The sequence below is a fragment of the Etheostoma spectabile genome, chromosome 15 (assembly GCF_008692095.1).
Source record: "Etheostoma spectabile isolate EspeVRDwgs_2016 chromosome 15, UIUC_Espe_1.0, whole genome shotgun sequence".
NCBI classification, from domain to species: domain Eukaryota; kingdom Metazoa; phylum Chordata; class Actinopteri; order Perciformes; family Percidae; genus Etheostoma; species Etheostoma spectabile.
In genome coordinates, this window is record NC_045747.1 from 6,874,680 (window position 1) to 6,891,760 (window position 17,081).

The 17,081-nt window shown below is 40.6% G+C and overlaps 1 protein-coding gene across 8 annotated transcripts in view; it reads right to left on the minus strand.

The window, feature by feature from the left end:
- The window catches only part of septin9a (septin 9a), a 69,703-nt gene that overhangs the window by 9,498 nt on the left and 43,124 nt on the right, over positions 1–17,081 (minus strand). The window contains exon 1 of one of the 8 annotated variants that reach the window (XM_032538432.1): positions 12,000–12,126. The exons of the other annotated variants lie outside the window; for them this stretch is intronic. The gene's annotated coding sequence lies outside the window, so the exon portion shown is untranslated. Of the gene's footprint in view, positions 1–11,999; positions 12,127–17,081 lie in introns of those variants that run through there. 8 annotated transcript variants of the gene reach the window in all.

A 17,081-nucleotide genomic window follows, 5' to 3' on the forward strand; every position in this document is an offset into this window, starting at 1 on the left:
ATCCGTTCACCCAGCTAGCCTGGATCACACACACAGACAAACGAGAGTACATGCTTGTGCATTTAAACACAGTGGATGCCATGACCTCGTACACACACGGCCTTTTTCCGCCTTTTGATCACATAGCTGACCTGCAAGCACACACATGCACAAGTACATGAAAACATGTCCATCCAAACACACACATGGTCAGCACCCACTGGCTGCCAAGAATTAAACTGCTTTTGGATTCCAGCTCAAGCACAAATGTTCCTCGACACTTGGCCTGTCACAAGGAGAAGAAGTCCAGACAACTAGCCAGTACACTTGTACAACTTGAGGAATTAAATCAACAGAGAATGACAAGAAGAAAGTCCACACACTTTAAACTGGCACTGCATTGATTAATGGAAGAAATTAAGTCAAGAATAACACTGCTGTGGAAACTCAAAACTAGTTCATGTTAGAATTGAGTCTTACTTTTACAATGTGCTCCTGTGTGTGTGTGTGTGTATGTGTGTGTATATGTATGTGTATGTGTGTGTGTGTGTGTGTGTGTGTGTGTGTGTGTGTGTGTGTGTGTGTGTGTGTGTGTGTGTGCGCTCATTTGTCACAGAGACCCACCTATGGAAGCAGCTCTCCTGGCCTCCTTCACCACTTCCCCATCCTGTTCCAGCAGTCAGTCAGCAACTTACTATGACTTACTGCCCTCCACCTCTCCTTTGCACATCCCACATTCCCATACCTCTACTTGTGTCTTTTCTTTTTTCAACCTCACCCTTTCCTCTCTCTACACACAGATACTGTCCTAAATCTCCTGTCATCAGTTTCCCTCTCTACTCCATCTCTTAGTTTAATATTGTCTGTCTCCTGTGTGACTCCCATGTCTTCTTAGCTCTGACATTACAGCTTTGCCTTCTTCTCCACTCCCACTGGCTTTTCTCTTGAACATTACATTTGTTCTCGCTTTTTTAAACTATGCTGAAGTCACCTCTTTTATCACCTTTATCTCTACCTCGCACAATCGCTTTCTTTTCATCTCCACTCGTCACTGTTCACATCAATTTCTCCCTCTTTGACTACTATGTGCTGTAAACAGAGATGTTGGCCAGGGGCTAGCACGCCTTGACAGGCAAGGCTGCGACAACTGAGCTTCGCCTGAAGCAGGATGCCAGCAAAGCATCAAAGGAATAGACATAAAATGAATGGGGTTAACAGACACGGTAAAGTCTCAGCCTCAGTGGTCACATTTAAATATCATCACAGCAGCTACACCTGCAAAACAATAATGAAATAACCTCCTTTTTGAAATTATAGATAATGTGAACACACTAAATGATCAAAATGTTAGAGACATCTTTTTAGAGCTGAATTAATTTCTTTTAAAGAAAAAAATGCCAAATATATAATTACTCCAGTTTTTCAATTGTGAGAATTTGCTGCATTTCTTTTTGATAGTGAACAGAAATCTTTGGATTTTGAACTGTTAAACAACAACAAATATATATATATATATATATATATATATATTCTGTTGCAGCCCTATCTGCTTTATACCTACATGCAATCCTTCTCAAATTCTGTATCCACAGCTTTATTTTGTGATTAGTGTGGGTTTAAAAAAGGGAGAAAATAAACCAGTATGGGTTTTACTAGAGCTGGGTTAAAAAAAAAAAAAAAAGAAAAAAAAAAAAAAATCCAAAATCCATTGGTTCCAACTGTTTAATGCTAGGTTGTTCGGGAAGGGGGTCATAATAACCCTCAAAAAATAGATCACATTTTGTCAAGGGGAAAACTGGCATGGTCATTTTCAAAAGGGGTCCCTCTGTCACCTCAAGATATCTGAATGAAATATCACTAAATACTCACCGACTGTAAAGCTGCATTTTATTTTGTTCATTTTAAATAAAAAGTACAATAATGTAGCTGCTCAGGGGTCAGTTCTTAATGTAAACATTAGGGATGAGCGAGTACAGCATTATCTGTATCTGTATCTGTTTACCACATGAATTATCCGGATCCGGATCCGTACTCGGACTGGGTGGGGCCTAAACCGGAAGTGGTCATATTTAACCCGGAAGTGGGTCAGGTTCTCTTGAAATGTGCGGGGCTTTAACCGGTATGTTATTTAAGCATGCAATTGAAGAGTTGATCAAAAATTGTTATATTTATTGCTGATTTGAAAACTATTTACATGACAGCATCAGCATTGAGCTTCAGATCAGTGGTGTTGTCATGGTAACAAACAAACTACAGAACGTTTTGCAACAATGAATACAACACATGCGGTTGCAATTATGAAGTAAAATGTAATGAACAAGAGTTTTCATACTCAATATAACTTTCTTTTTTTTAACTTTTTCTTTTTTTATGATCAGTGCGATTTTTTTTTTTTGGTTCTTTTTTATTTTTTTTATTTCCACACCAGGAATATGTGTGTGTGTGTGTGTTGTGTGTGTGTGTGTGTGTGTGTGTGTGTGTGTGTGTGTATAGAGAAGAGACACGAGAGAGAGGGGGCGGGGGCGCTGACAGTAAAAAAAAAATCTCCGATGGCAGAGACACATCAGGAGTTGCATTTAAACCGAGCAACACGTCTGAAACCCCACGAGCCCAGAAATCTACTGGTTACTAAGTATGTAAGTACTATAAACCAAAGTTAAAAACAAACCTGAAGCTGAAGAAACCCTAAACGTTAACGGAACAGATCCGCAGACCGAAATGACTGCCTGCCTGACGGAGCGGGAGCGCGCGCGCGAGAGAGAGAGAGAAAGAGAGAGAGACAGAGAGAGAGCGAGAGAGAGAGAGAGAGAGAGCGGCCGAGGGAGCACATTTCTCCATGTTCTGTGTGTTTGTGTGTGTGATTGATCCGAGCGGGTTTGTAGGCGGGGGGGGGGGCGCTGTGATTATCACAGAACGCAGCGCGGCCAGTTGAGGAGTTGTATTCAATCCGAGCACGGATATTGACTCATATTACTCGGATAATACTTGTACTCGGCAAAAGTGCTTTATCCGTACCGGATACTCGTTTCAGCCGGATACTCGGATCCCCCCTAGTAAACATTGATACTTTTAAGAATGCAGCAGGTCAATGTACAATTGTAGAAATGTCCCTAACCTAATTTATATTAAATCGAAAATAAAATCTAAATAAAATGAATCGGGGACCTTGTAAATCGTTTTGTTAAATCATTCACAATACCGAGCCATAGCTTTTACTCACATTTACCTAATCCGTGATAAAATAACCAGTGGAATCTTTTGGTCCTAGCCAAGTGTAAGTGGTTCTGTGACCCGGCCCCTATTCTCATGGTATTTCTACTTTAGAAGGCTTTGTGTACAAACCAATACAGTACCTGTATTTGTTATGAGATCTTGAAAGAAGTGTCTCATTTCCTAGTTTGAGTACAGGGTACTGAGAACAATCTCAACTACATCTATTGTATTAACAAGCGGTCTGTTCTGTTTAACAAATAGTAAACACACACCGCTCACCAACTGTGGGTGGAAAAATACTAAAGCAACCTAAAAACCGAGTGAATGGAAGATAGAGACCGAAAGATGTCTACTTATCCTGCATCTTAACTAACTGGTTTCCAAGACAGAAGCAGCAAGACTCTACAGAAAATTGTTAACTGTCCTTCATGAGTGCACAATGCCCGTTTGCCTAAGTCAAAGTAGAGTCAAACATTGTAAAAGACTTGGCAAACATACAACACACACAAAAGGAACACAAAGTGCTTGAAGCATTACTGTGAGAAACCCAGCTCAATGGAAATCAATCACTTTCATTACAAGTAGTAAACCGTTTCAGTCCTGAGTCGTCAATTTCAGTAAACTACAAATCCCACAAGTGAAGCGTATTGTGTTCATTCTGTTGTTTTGAGGGAGAATAATACCAGACTTGTGAAGGACTCACAAGTAGCCTACTGCAAAACATCTGGATTAACTGTCCGTAAATCATTCCTTCAGCTCTTCCACGATGTCCTGCCAACGTGCTGTAGGCCTAAAATGTTTTTTAGCCAGTAAACACAGATGTCAAGAAACAGCCGGTTGGACCATGACCCTATAAATGTTAAAAGACAGTCTAACCCTGCATGGTGGCTTACCAGCATGAGGCCATTACCCCAAACTTCCCAGTCAAAACATTAGCCTGACTTAGAAAGAATACAAGTTCATGGTCCAGGTCAAACAGGAATAAGAAGAGACCACATACAGTACGGTATCAGAGTATGTGAGGTGGATGTTATCATATGAACGGGCTTTGGTGTAAACATAGTAGGTAATGATTTTTGTTAGTCTATTTCAGCCTCAGGTCTACTAATCTAGCTCCAAGTTAAAAAACAAACAAAAAACTGTTTTAGCAGTTTATCAAATATTATGCTTGAAATGCCTGCGGTGTTTGAGATGACTTTCCCAGTGAGGAGCAAACACCGTTTCCCTCACAGCCAAAATAAATAGAAGTCAGGAGGACAGGGTTAATAAATGTTCCAGAGCAGTGACTAAATATGTGGTGAAAGCCCAGCTTAACTAAGATGCCTTAATTTCCTATCAAGCGTAATGCCTACGAATATCAATAAGGGATTTAAAAGGATTTAGACTGGATAAAATGCTGTCTAACATCATCCAAATCAATGACAATGTTAGCATTCTACCATCCCACACCAACAACTCAACAAGGTAGCCTAAAAGGAGGAAACATCTTAAGTGATTTGGTTTTAGGCCCTAAAAAAACTTTCAACTTCTTACTATAGAGGGAAGGAGTTCTACATGACATTTCTTTCAAAGTTACAACAATTTCTAATTTATTTAAGTCTGTATTTACTCTGTGCTCTTCTCACTGGCTTGGAGGAGGCTCTGAAGGGAGATAAGATGTATTTCGATGCAACAAACACACTTAACCAAACAACAAACATCACATTTTGATTCAAATGTTTGTTTGCTTGGCGACCTCTAGCTCACGCAGTAAAAGCATGCGCCCTATGTAGGCTGAGTCCTTTGCAGCGGCCCAGGTTCGAGTCCGACCTGCGGCCCTTTGCTGCGTGCCATCCCTAGCCCACCTTTCCTGTCTACCCACTGTCACTAATGAAAGGGATAAAATACCCCCAAAAATAATCTTTTAAATTATTATTACTTTTTTAAGTTTCTTGATTGCTTGTTGCCATCACTGTCAGTCAAATCTGATCAAACCACACCCACGTAGTCAGGTTTCTTAGTTGTGTCTTTTATGTTGCCGAGAAATATTTAAGATTCAAAATCAGGTTTTCAGGGGCTATATTCAGGGGCTGCATATATCTGCTATACTTCATTGCTTTAACATGTCCCCTCAGTTCTACTTTCTAAAAGCTTTCCCCCTGTATCAGGTCCTGTTATGGGACTGCATAGATAATGTTTTCTTTGAGTCTGAATAAAAAAGCAAAACTAATTTTAGAAATTGGAAAGCAGAGAATGACTAATTGGGGTTGCTGTGATCCTGTTTTCAATTACAGGCACTACAGATTATTCTTTCTCGCTTCCAGCAGTATCGGATTACTTTGCTTTTTGTAAATATGGCTGGGGTCTCCTACTGTATACCACAAAGCATTTGGGAGTGGAGAAAAAAGGAAAAATGAGAGCATAGATAAGAAAGTCAAAGCAGCAAGAAAAGATACATTCAAAAATAGGTAGAGAAAGGCAGGAGTGTAGGGATAAGCATGAGAATTGGAGAAACAAAAAAGGAAAAGGATTTTTAAGTAGGGGGAGGTCAAAAAGATAAGGTCAGGAAAAATGGGACAGAGGAAGGAGTGTGGGAAGGAGGAGGAGTGGAGGAAACAGAAAAAAGTGTGGAGAAGAGCGTTTGCAATCCACTCCACTTCTGGGTCATTCCTTACTACACACAAACCTCCAAACAGGGATGTAAATACAGTTGAAACCAGTTAAACCCATCACTGTTTGTTGCCTTTTTTTAAGAAAAGAAAAACTACGAAGAACACTGCGACGTCTATGTTTAGTGGTGATGTGGTCAAAACCACTGAGCCCTGCCTCAGCTGTCCAGGGTGTTGATCCTGACAGCAAGGCGAGCAGGTCAGAGGTCATGTTCCCAGTTTAGGTTGGAGAGTGGCGCTGAGGTTAGTCCCTTTATGACAAACCTTTGTACAAACGGGCTTGAATCACAAGAGAGGAATCCAGAGAAAGAAAAGGACTTCAACCAAGAGAAGTTCATTTCATTGGAGTGTGATTCATACACTGAATTCTTAAAACTCTGATTCTTCTAAATTATTTCCTTTAGATACTTGTAAGAATGTTATAGAGTTATTAGAAAGTACCACCTATTTTAAAACTTGCTTGATTAACCATCATTTTCTTTTTTACCAGTAAACACATCAAGATGAGTCAAACCATTGTATACCTATTATTAAGGATGGTCTAAATTCTTGGGAATTGTTGTTGTTTGTCTTAATTACAGAGCACAAACACTTTTAAAGTGAAGTTTCTTTGGCTAACTTAACCCTTAGATTCCACCAGGCGCGTCTCCGCTGCGTTCTGCCAATGCTGCGGCCGCCACCAGCAATAACAGTCAATCAAGACGATGCTTGGGATCCTACCAAGCAGCGCATTGTAGAAGCTCTCCTAGAATCAGCTCTCCGCTCCGCTAAAAGTATGTGCCAGGTCTCTATCTGATGGAGCCGCAAGGCTAGAGCATCAAGTCAATTTTCAAAATAGACCACCGATTGCATATCTAACACACAGAAACAAATATTTCATGTCATTCATAACTACACTAAATGGAAGAAACTATCCAACTATGTGGACTACTTAGACTGCTTACTTTTATGGTATAAGCACAAATAGCCAGAAAAAAAATGACCAAAACAATGGAATCTGCGGGTTGGACAGGTAAAACGCTCAACTTAGATGCTCCCGCATGGTGGACAACGGAAAAAAAACCTTGGCAGAGCAGGAACACGGCGCATCTGGTGGAGTTTCGGGGTAACCCAGGTTCAACACTATTCATAGTCCCTCAAAGTGGGGAGGCGGCTTGAACTCACGTATTTCATGTCAAGTCATTCCACTACTTGTCTGGAGCTCCATGACAAACACATTAGCAGACTAATGCACTAAATGGGTCGTTTGCATCTTTGTTCTGGTCTTACATCTTTTATGAGCCCTCTTTGAAAACATTTGCTCATCGTGTTCTTTATTTACATTCCCAGACACGACAGAGCAGGTTTGAAAGCTCGACTCATCTTAACATGGATACGTTTGTTTTTATGGTGACCCATATCCTTCTTTAGAAATGTGTGGACTGCTGCAAACCTTATTCAATGAAATAAAAAATTAAAATAAATAAAAAAAAAGGTTTCTATGAGGCCTTTCCAATGATTCTCAAGCGTGCTTTTTTACGGTTAAATTCCCCTAAGAGGAGAAGCACAACTGAGAAAAGATTAAAGTGCATGTAACCATTAAATTACTTTCAACAGCCCTCCAGCACAGAATCAATTACTGTAGATAACTCAGACCACTTTGGTTTAGGGCAGGCCAAGGGGAGGTTTATAAACATTCATGTAAATACACCCAAACACTTTTTCCCACCCTTTGACAGTGAATCCCTTAATAAAACGGGGAAATTGGAGTGGTGGCAGTGCAAACATGGTCTGTTGTGTTATTAAAGTCAGTGTGTTTGTGCAGCAAGGCCCAGTTCCCAGAGTCCTCAGCATTCAGCTCTCTGGAGAAATGCGCCCTTTGACCCCTGAAGGGTCCAACTCGCTCACTGTGTCACCTGGCACTGGACACTGGGTGTGCATTTGTCTATGAAAGTTATGTGTATGCTTCCTTTAATTCATAAAACGTGTAGGGATGTCCCAATCTCAGTATCGGAGCCAATTTTGGCATTTTTTAAACTGACTGGGGATGGGCATTTACCCTGATTATCTTACTCTGATCCTTTACATCAGCTCTGACTGATTGCCCTAATCACACACGCCCTGCACCACAGACGCACCGCCAGACTGCCTGGATGCTGGCAAGATGGGTACGGGTACTCAGTGTCTGTCCAGAGCATGTCTCCAAGCTTGCCAGCCATTGGCAACAACAAAAAAGTCAGTCTTTCTTAGTCAACCTTTTTTATTTTTTACAGAAGTGTATTACACCAATTCTCCACACTTTTTCAGTGATTTCCCCTAGGAAACCATGCTTTCAGGCCATTATTCCCTGGAGACTACGGTAAACACGAGAAGAAAATCAAAGATTGACTCTTGAGCGCAAGACGCATAAAGTTTAGTTCATCAAAGATTGACTATTAAGTGCAAGATGGGTTTTAAGTTTGGTTTTATCAAAGATTGACTATTAATCACAAGAGGTGTCACTAAGTTTAGTTTTGATTGTCCAGCAGGGAACATTGAACTGTTTATTCTGTGGTTGGGATCCTAAAGAGAACTGTTTTGGTGTAGAGAGAAAAGCCTCATTTGCTCCACTAAGTTAAATGTATTAAGCTTAAGACATATTTTAATGACTTTGTTTACTTAGTTATTTTGACAACAAAAAAATGGTGTGCAGCTCTATTACTGGGCAAAGTATTAGATCAGGACCTGGTATTGTCAGATATTCGGTGTTTAAGAAAAAGAAGAACAAAAAAAAAAAACTTTTGTGACATCCCCTAATAACATGTGGTCATGTCTTGTGTATAATCAATACAGTATTTGGTATGCATATTTGTAAAGAATTGTATAATTACTACGTGTCACCTCTCCACAGCTACACAACAAAATGTCTTAATACATTCTTGGTACTTTCAGTCAACACAGCCCAAGTTTTATTCATGTCAGTGCATATAGTATCAGCAACTAGTTTTAAAAAAAAATTCAATTTAATTTACATTTTTCCTCAACCTTCTGCGATTTCATTACTGCAATTTAGAAAATTACAGTAATGAAAGTAAAAGCCCACAGGCTTGTCTAGACTGCCAGAAGAATGTGTTCAGACCCACACTGCAGTAGTGTAAAAGAGAGCTGTTGTCTTTCTAGGCTCTTTAACTGCCCAACACCAAGCAACTCACAAGAAAACGGTCCTTTACTGCAACAAAGTGCATTCTGCAAGATTTAATTCATATATCATGAAGAGCAGGAGCAATTAACACTAGTAATGGACTAACTCATCACTCCACAGCTCATTTATTTAATTTCTAACTCAACATCAGCATTTAAGGAAAGAGATTCCACTGCAATACTACATTCCTGCAATAGACTGAATTGTTAAGCTTTACATAACTATATTCAAGCCCAAAGCACCTGCTAAACATTAACCCCTAAATGTGTTTCCACAAAAGATAACTACATCAGGAAGTTGCCAACTGAGGCTCTTTGCAAAGAGGCTGAATAATAAGTTAACTAGCTATTATCTGCTAGCTGCTCAACAACAGAAGTTGCTAAAGTCATTAGGCTACCTGTGTGTTAGCTAGAAAGTGTAGTTCTTTATCTTAGTGCAGGGGTCAAAGTGTATCAGTGAAAAGGTTGGCTGATAGGAAGCATGGTCTACAGGGTCATGGGGCTCAGGAATCTGACTTCTTTCCTCACACATACCTCACTTTAGGGACAACTTTCAGAAGATGTCAAACTCATAAAACAACATCTTCACATGCAGTTGTATGTCAATATAGAGCAGTACATGAAGCAAACATTGGTTCTGGAATCCTTAGGCCCTTTGACTCTGTGTGTCTGTCTGTCGGCGTGTGATAAAGCCCATCACTCTGGTCCTTTCCAGGCCTCAGGGGCAGTATTTATGGACTGTGACTGACCCACATACAAAGCTCAAGAGTAGCAGACAATTACTTCAGAAGACCTAACTACTACTGACTATAATAATTTGCAAGGCCATGTACAGTTGAGCAAGTGTGATTCCTTTTTATTCAGTTCTCATTTTCTGCCATTTGACTGCATTGAATGGAGGTTAAATATGACTCAATTATTAAGTCTTCCTCATAATTTATATCTGCAATAAGTTCTACACTTATTTTGTTACTACATTGTAGTCTGTCCTGCATCTGATCTATTTGGGCAGTGAAGATTCAGTTTTCCTGAATGACAAACCTAGGTTTTAAAAGTACAGAGTCAACTAAAACACTAATTTTACAACACTTTCTTTTAATGAACACAAAATGTACATGCAGGCACATCCACACACAACAAAACTTGGTATTCTAAGAATGTACAGCACGTCAAGCTACATATCCTTATCAATTTTACATTACAGAGCTCTGGTTGTATTCATGAAATATTTTGCTTTTCAAAGTTATGATGCTGAATTCCACAACAGAAACTTACTGGACTGACTTATTGGCTGACTCAATCACACACAGACAAGTTATTCAATACTCAGAAGGTAACGATGACCTTTTCAGCGTCCAATCAAACACTGGTGAAAGGCCATTGCCTATTCTTGCCTGGCAATGCACAGGGGGCCACAACAGTGCTCCTTTCATCAGCTGTGTGTTTATTGTCAATGTGTGTGTGTGTGTGTGTGTGTGTGTGTGTGTGTGTGTGTGTGTGTGCGTGCTTGTGAGGCAAAACAGAGGCGGGTGACAATCTAAAAAGGTGAAGGGAGGTTGCTGTTTTCCATCAGTTTGATAATATCAAAGAGCAAAGCCTTGTACTGCTTAGGTCAACTCTAGACAACAAAGAATGGATGATCCAATGCAGAGGTTCAGCTTTGTTACAACTGCTGATAATGATTTCTTTACTGTACTTTCCAAAGAAACTATAACCATTCCATTCCGAACTCTGCAGAGCCTAATGACGTGTGGAGCTAACCTTTAACTTTGCTGCATAAACACACACTTCCGAGGGCTCGCTACGTGATCTGGTAATGGATCACTGTCAGAAACAGCAGAACACGTCCAGTGTGTTGACAGCGTCAGAAGGGAGGAAACATGGAGAGAAGCAGAGAAGTTAGAACATCCCTGTGTGAGTGTGTGTGTGTGTGTGTGTGTGTGTGTGTGTGTGTGTGTGTGGTGTGTGTGTGTGTGTGTATAAAGAGAACACAAAGTCTCTCCTATACTACTTTTGTCTAGTTTAACTCACATCTATGAAAAAGTTTGGATCATAAATCAATAATTAAAAGGAAAATAAAATGTAATGTCCTTTTTAAAGTTGTCCCTGGGTGAGGGAGAGATCACTGCGGGTTGGCAAAACTTGAAAGGCCTGTCACTAAAATGAGAATAGTTGGTCCACCTTAAAGCCAGCCCACCTTAAGTCAGTGTCACTGAGTTGAAGTTGTTGCTAGCTCTGTGGCTAAACCTAAACCCTTTACGGTTTTTAACTAGCAGCTAGCATGCAAGACACAGGAACTTAGCTTGGGTATTGAGCAGTAGTAGCATTTATTTGTTTAGGCTTCACTTTAGCTGCAACACTAATTTACAAAACAGTAAAAAAAATAAAAAAAATAAACACACTCACACAATGGTAGCTAGACAAAAATCATCATCTGTTGTTGAGTTGGGTCAGTCTGCTTATCAGAACGATGCGGTGTAAAAAAACACATGGATGCAGATTATATTGTGCATCCTCACACACACACACACACACACACACACACACACACACACACACACACACACACCCACACACACACACACACACACACACACACACACACACACACACACACACACACACACACGAAAGAGAAAACCTCAATAGTATACATACACAAGAAAAACCTCAAAAGCCATTTTTCTTTGCAACCTACACAAACACATTTGTCTTGCGTATTAGTCTGACACTGAGCTGCTAAAAACAACAGTACCACTCAGACACATAAACAGCTGGTTTCCCGAGTCAAGTATGGAAGGCATGCAGAGATATGTATCAAGTATAGAATGTTAAAAGAGATGATCAAATCGCCTCTAACAAGAAAGAGGGGGAAGATGCAACAATAAAAAATAAATGCAAAGGAAAATGTACTCTCTCTACTTCCATCTGCTTTCTTACAAACGTACACATCGCACTCATACACACCGCGCACACTCTCCCGGTATGCAAAACACTCACCGTGTGTGAACTGCGTCTATGTGTGTAAGAGATGTCCCCTGCCAAAGTGCAGCGCTCCAGTGAGAGGCCAAACTCTGCTGAGGCTCTGCAAGCTCATGGCCTGCCCCTCCCACCCATGCCTGTCATGTGACTCAGCACAAAAGGCAACAAGACACACCCACTTCCTTCAAATGACCCCACCTCCAACAAATAAAAAGTAAAAAAAAAAAATTCCAACGCATATAAACACAAAGGCAAACTTTTATTATGAAAAAGTAGCAGAATTTAATCATTGTATATAGGGAAAAATTAGCTTAACACAGAGAAACTGTGTTATTTGGTGAAAGGCAGAGGCATCTTTCTACACTGAGGTTGGCTGAAGCCTTTGGGCCAGCTGAATGTCCCTCTCCTCAAGTCCCAGGATAATTTACAACCCTAATTATCTGACCTGACCCTCTCATCTGCTCCTCAGGCTCTGCATTCATCACATCACATTCATTCCTCTCACAGAGACCTGAGACACATCACACTGGGATTCCCTTTGTTATTACATCTGTTGGTAACACCTTTAGGATATCTGGCAGCTATGAATCAGGGTTGCAGTTTTCACAGCCATCTAATTCAGGCTTTCTTGTGTGCTGCAGAAATAGCAGAGGATTTGTTTGTTCTGAACTAAACTGACATGATTTGACAATTGTAAATAACCCTACAATAACATCCTCACAGATTTCCAACCAACAAAAAGCATTGTATGATATAAAAATCATTATCATCACTATAAGTCTATTAAGTGGCGAGCCAACACAGCAACATTTGGGGATGCAGTCATTTGTAATCTTTTAAAAACAGAGCAAATAATCAGTTTTCATAATGTTTTAAAGGGAAACGCAAAGAGAAGAATGACAGTTGCATAATAAAAACGCAAGAGTGCCTCAACATTTGAAAATGTTCTGTTAATAGTCAGAAATGCAGCATTCACTTGTTTTTTAGAACCTGGGAACAAACCAATTACTTTGGCAGATTACTATACTTACGGAGTATGTATTTGTGTGATTAAAGAGGAGAGGAAACAGCTGTCTCCAACCTCACAGGATGTGTAATTATACACCAGTGCAGGGGGTTTAGTGCAACCTCACACACACACACACACACACACACACACACACACACACACACACACACACACACACACACACACACACACACACACACACACACACACACACACACACACACACACACACACACACACACACACACACACACACACACACACACACACACACACACACACACACACACACACACACACACACACACACACACACAGCAGCACCTGCATTCCTCGAGATGAAGAGTCATGTTTCTGAAAAAGCAGGCATGACAGGCTGGAAAGATGGATTTGTTTAATTACTTTACACACACTTTGCTGCCAAGATAAACCTTTCTCCGAGCACATGCCGGCACCGTAGCGCTGAATGCCTGCTACACCCAGTGCAGAATGTATGCCAAGTCCATCTAACCTGATCTGAAGCATCATTATGGGTCTTCAAATTTTACACTATACTAACAGATACAAACACACAACCACCTAAAAGAGGAGTTAAAAGAAACCTGGTTATACTTAGTTTTCCAATGTGGAAATGGTACATTTTACCCATACTACAAGCCCAGTCATTGGAGTTACTAGTGTATTAGAAGCTACTGGGAGGAATTGGCTTGCCTCAGCTCTATTTTCATGTACTTGAAGAAATTGGTCCTTTCTTCCTGTGTTCTAAAAAGCTGTCCTGTCGTGACCACAGGAGAATATTACACAAGTACCGTGTATCTTCATATAGATAAAACAAAGCAGTGTAGTGAACTGAGTGACAAAATTAATTACATTCTCATCAGATAAACAAAGGCAAACAAGCTCTGAATACAAACTTTTCCTCTTCCATCTTTCCCACATCACCGCTTCTTGGGAACAAAACTCATTCAGTCTTCAAGATCGCTGTTAGAATGGCCGCATAGCAGCTGTATATTTACATCAGAAGACCTGAGACAAACGTAAGTTGAAAATCAACAGGCGTTTATTACACCGACAATGAACACAACAAATGGAAGCCATGATTGCAACAAAAACTGAGCACCACTGCCAGCATGTTGTCCTGACAGCAGCAGCGCTAGATGGAAACTGGTAGCCATTTATAGCCTGCCACTGCCATTATCTCGACCCTACCACAGTAAAAGATAAATCTGAAATGTACTCAGTCTAAACAATCCCACAAAATACAACAACCACATCAAATACATTTCTACTTCCCTACTGTTATCTCAATTTACATGCATTATGTTACCTAATATACTCAAACATAGTTAGTTTGAACACTATATCCAAGTACAGTAATTAAAGCACTCAAACACTCCTTCACTACTTGAAACATGGTATCTCCCGGAACCTTTAAAATGGGGCTTGATACGCTGGGGACTCTTTTAGCCCGAACACTCTGGAGAGAAGACACAACAGAGGTGAGTTACTTGAACACAAACTATACGACTGTACAAGCAGCAACTGTTAACCTGCATTACGTTAATCAGGCAAAGATTACACCATACTGCACATGTGTAGGTAAGGAAACCAGCAAACTAAGTATACGTGTTTCTCTTGACAGGGCTCACCTCCAATCAACATCAGCTGCAACCTCCCCAAAACAGACAGTTAATATTTTCCAATAAACATTGAAAACGTGTTCTTCATTTCCCTTACCCGTAACATAATGAGCTACAGCTAAGCGTGTTCTGAGCTCCCCCGAGTTCAGAGTGTAAAACTGTGTTGCCCCTGTTACCACTGACACCAAACATACCCCAGTTCCCTGCATATTTTATTGTAGGTCAGTCTGTGACAACTCTAAAGCCATGTAAGCTGACTGGAAGATGACCTACAGATCTTACTAATAGGTTAAAAAAAAAGATCTTTTGCAAAATAAAAAACGATTTCCATCCCCACCCCTTCAAAGCTTCTTCTTAAAAGATGCTGACTCCTGAGTGAACCCTGCATGCATGCAGAATGAGCCAGCCATCATTTGTTTGATCCAACATAACTTGGCATGCTCCTTTATAACAGAGTTGTTGCCCTGCTGGGAACATGGCAATCCCAGATAAAATCATTCTTAATTTTAAGGAGATGAGGGATGTTGTGACAGAAAGCCAATGGCAGGGACTGATGTTTCTGAGCCATGCTAAGCCAAGATGGTGTCATGTATTGGCACGCGGAGTACAGAGCTGCCTGGCTGACCCCCTCGCAGCTGTCCAAGGTCTTTCATAACACAGAAACATGATTGATAGAAGTAGCATGACTCACTGTGTGGATCATAATAATTGCATCAATGGCTGGTATTTTTCCTTTACAGAAAAAAAGCGTATGCTTTGCATTAACATTTGTGAGTATAATAATAATTTTTATCAAAGGCAACACTCAGATATCTTGTGTCCAAGTTTTCAAAAATTAGCATGCCATGAAATATTTTAATTCATTTCTCAAAATAAACCTATTACTACAATTTATAAAAAAGAGAAAAACAGCAAAAAGAGTATCATAAAACATCATTTGTATGATGTGCGTGTCCTTCAATACTATCCTTCTGGCTCTGCTGCAGGACAAGCTCTCCCAGCTGTAGGTGCCTGACTACACCTGCAGGTGGATCACAGACTTCCTGTCTGACAGGAAGCAGTACATAAAGCTGGGGAAACACATCTATGACTCTCTGACCATCAGCACCGGGTTCCCCTCAAGGCTGCATTCTGTGCTCTCTGCTCTTCTCCCTGTACACCAACAGCTGCACCTCCAGTCACCAGTCGATCAAGCTCCTGAAGTTTGCGGACGACACCACCCTCACTGGACTCAGGATAAGTCTGCGTACAGGTTGGAGATTGACCACCTGGTGACCTGGTGCAGTCAGAACAACCTGGAGCTAAACACTGAAGACAATGGAGATGGTTGTGGATTTTTGGAACAACGCAGCCCCACCCGTCCCCATCGCCCTGGGTAACTCCATAGTCAACACTGTGGAGTCCTTCCGCTTCCTGGGCTCCATAATCTCCCAGGACCTCAAGTGGGAGCTGAACGTCAACTGATCTCCCTCATCATCAAAAAAGCACAACAGAAGATGCACTTCCAGCGGCAGCTGAACAAGTTTAACCTTCCAAAGACAATGATGGTTCACTTTTACATTGCCATCATCTAGTCCATCCTCGCCTGATCCGTGACCAACTGGTACCACCATCAAGGAAAAGGGCAGACTGCAGCATATCATCTGCTATACTGAGAAGGTGATTGGCTGCAATCTACCGCCTCTCCAGGACCTGTACGCTTCCAGGACAGCTTTTTGCACATCCTGCATTCATTAATATAGCCTTCTTTTCCTTAATGTTAAACAGTTATATTTACACATATTTGTTTCTGAATTTATTTTGTTTTTTATTTCATATTAATGTTTAATTAATGTCCAACCAAGGCAAATTCCTTGTTTTACTTACTTGGCAATAAATCCTTTTCTGATTTTGATGAACATGAGAATGGTGTGGGTGGTGACCACAGAAAAAAATGTTTTTTCCTTTGTGTCTTGACTCTCTTGCTGCCTGTCCCATAGGTAATACCAAAGTCTCCATACAGGATATCAAAAGAAAAAAAAAAACACAGAAAGAACTGCTTCTGCAGTCTCACAACGGCTCCCCACACTTAACTATGCTGTATGTACACACAGCTGATCTGCTGCTTGGTATAATTCTAAATGTAAACTGTAATGGACATTATATGGACAAATCTTTCACAAGCTCCATGTCTGACACCTTCCAGGTGTGTGAGACCAACTACCTGTGTGACAGCATCTCCTGCTGGTTGCTGGTAGAGTTGCAGCAGCTGAACAGGGCTAACAACATCATAGTTACACAACTTAACTATTCCTCATTCTGCAGACTATCACAGAAGAGGCACAGATAGAGTTCAGCATACTATTGATATCCGTTGTTATCAGCAGATCCCAATCCACTTTTGAAAGTGAAAAATAATTAAAAGTAATAAGAGCTGTTCCAAAATGTAATGGGTTCTTCCATGGCCCATGC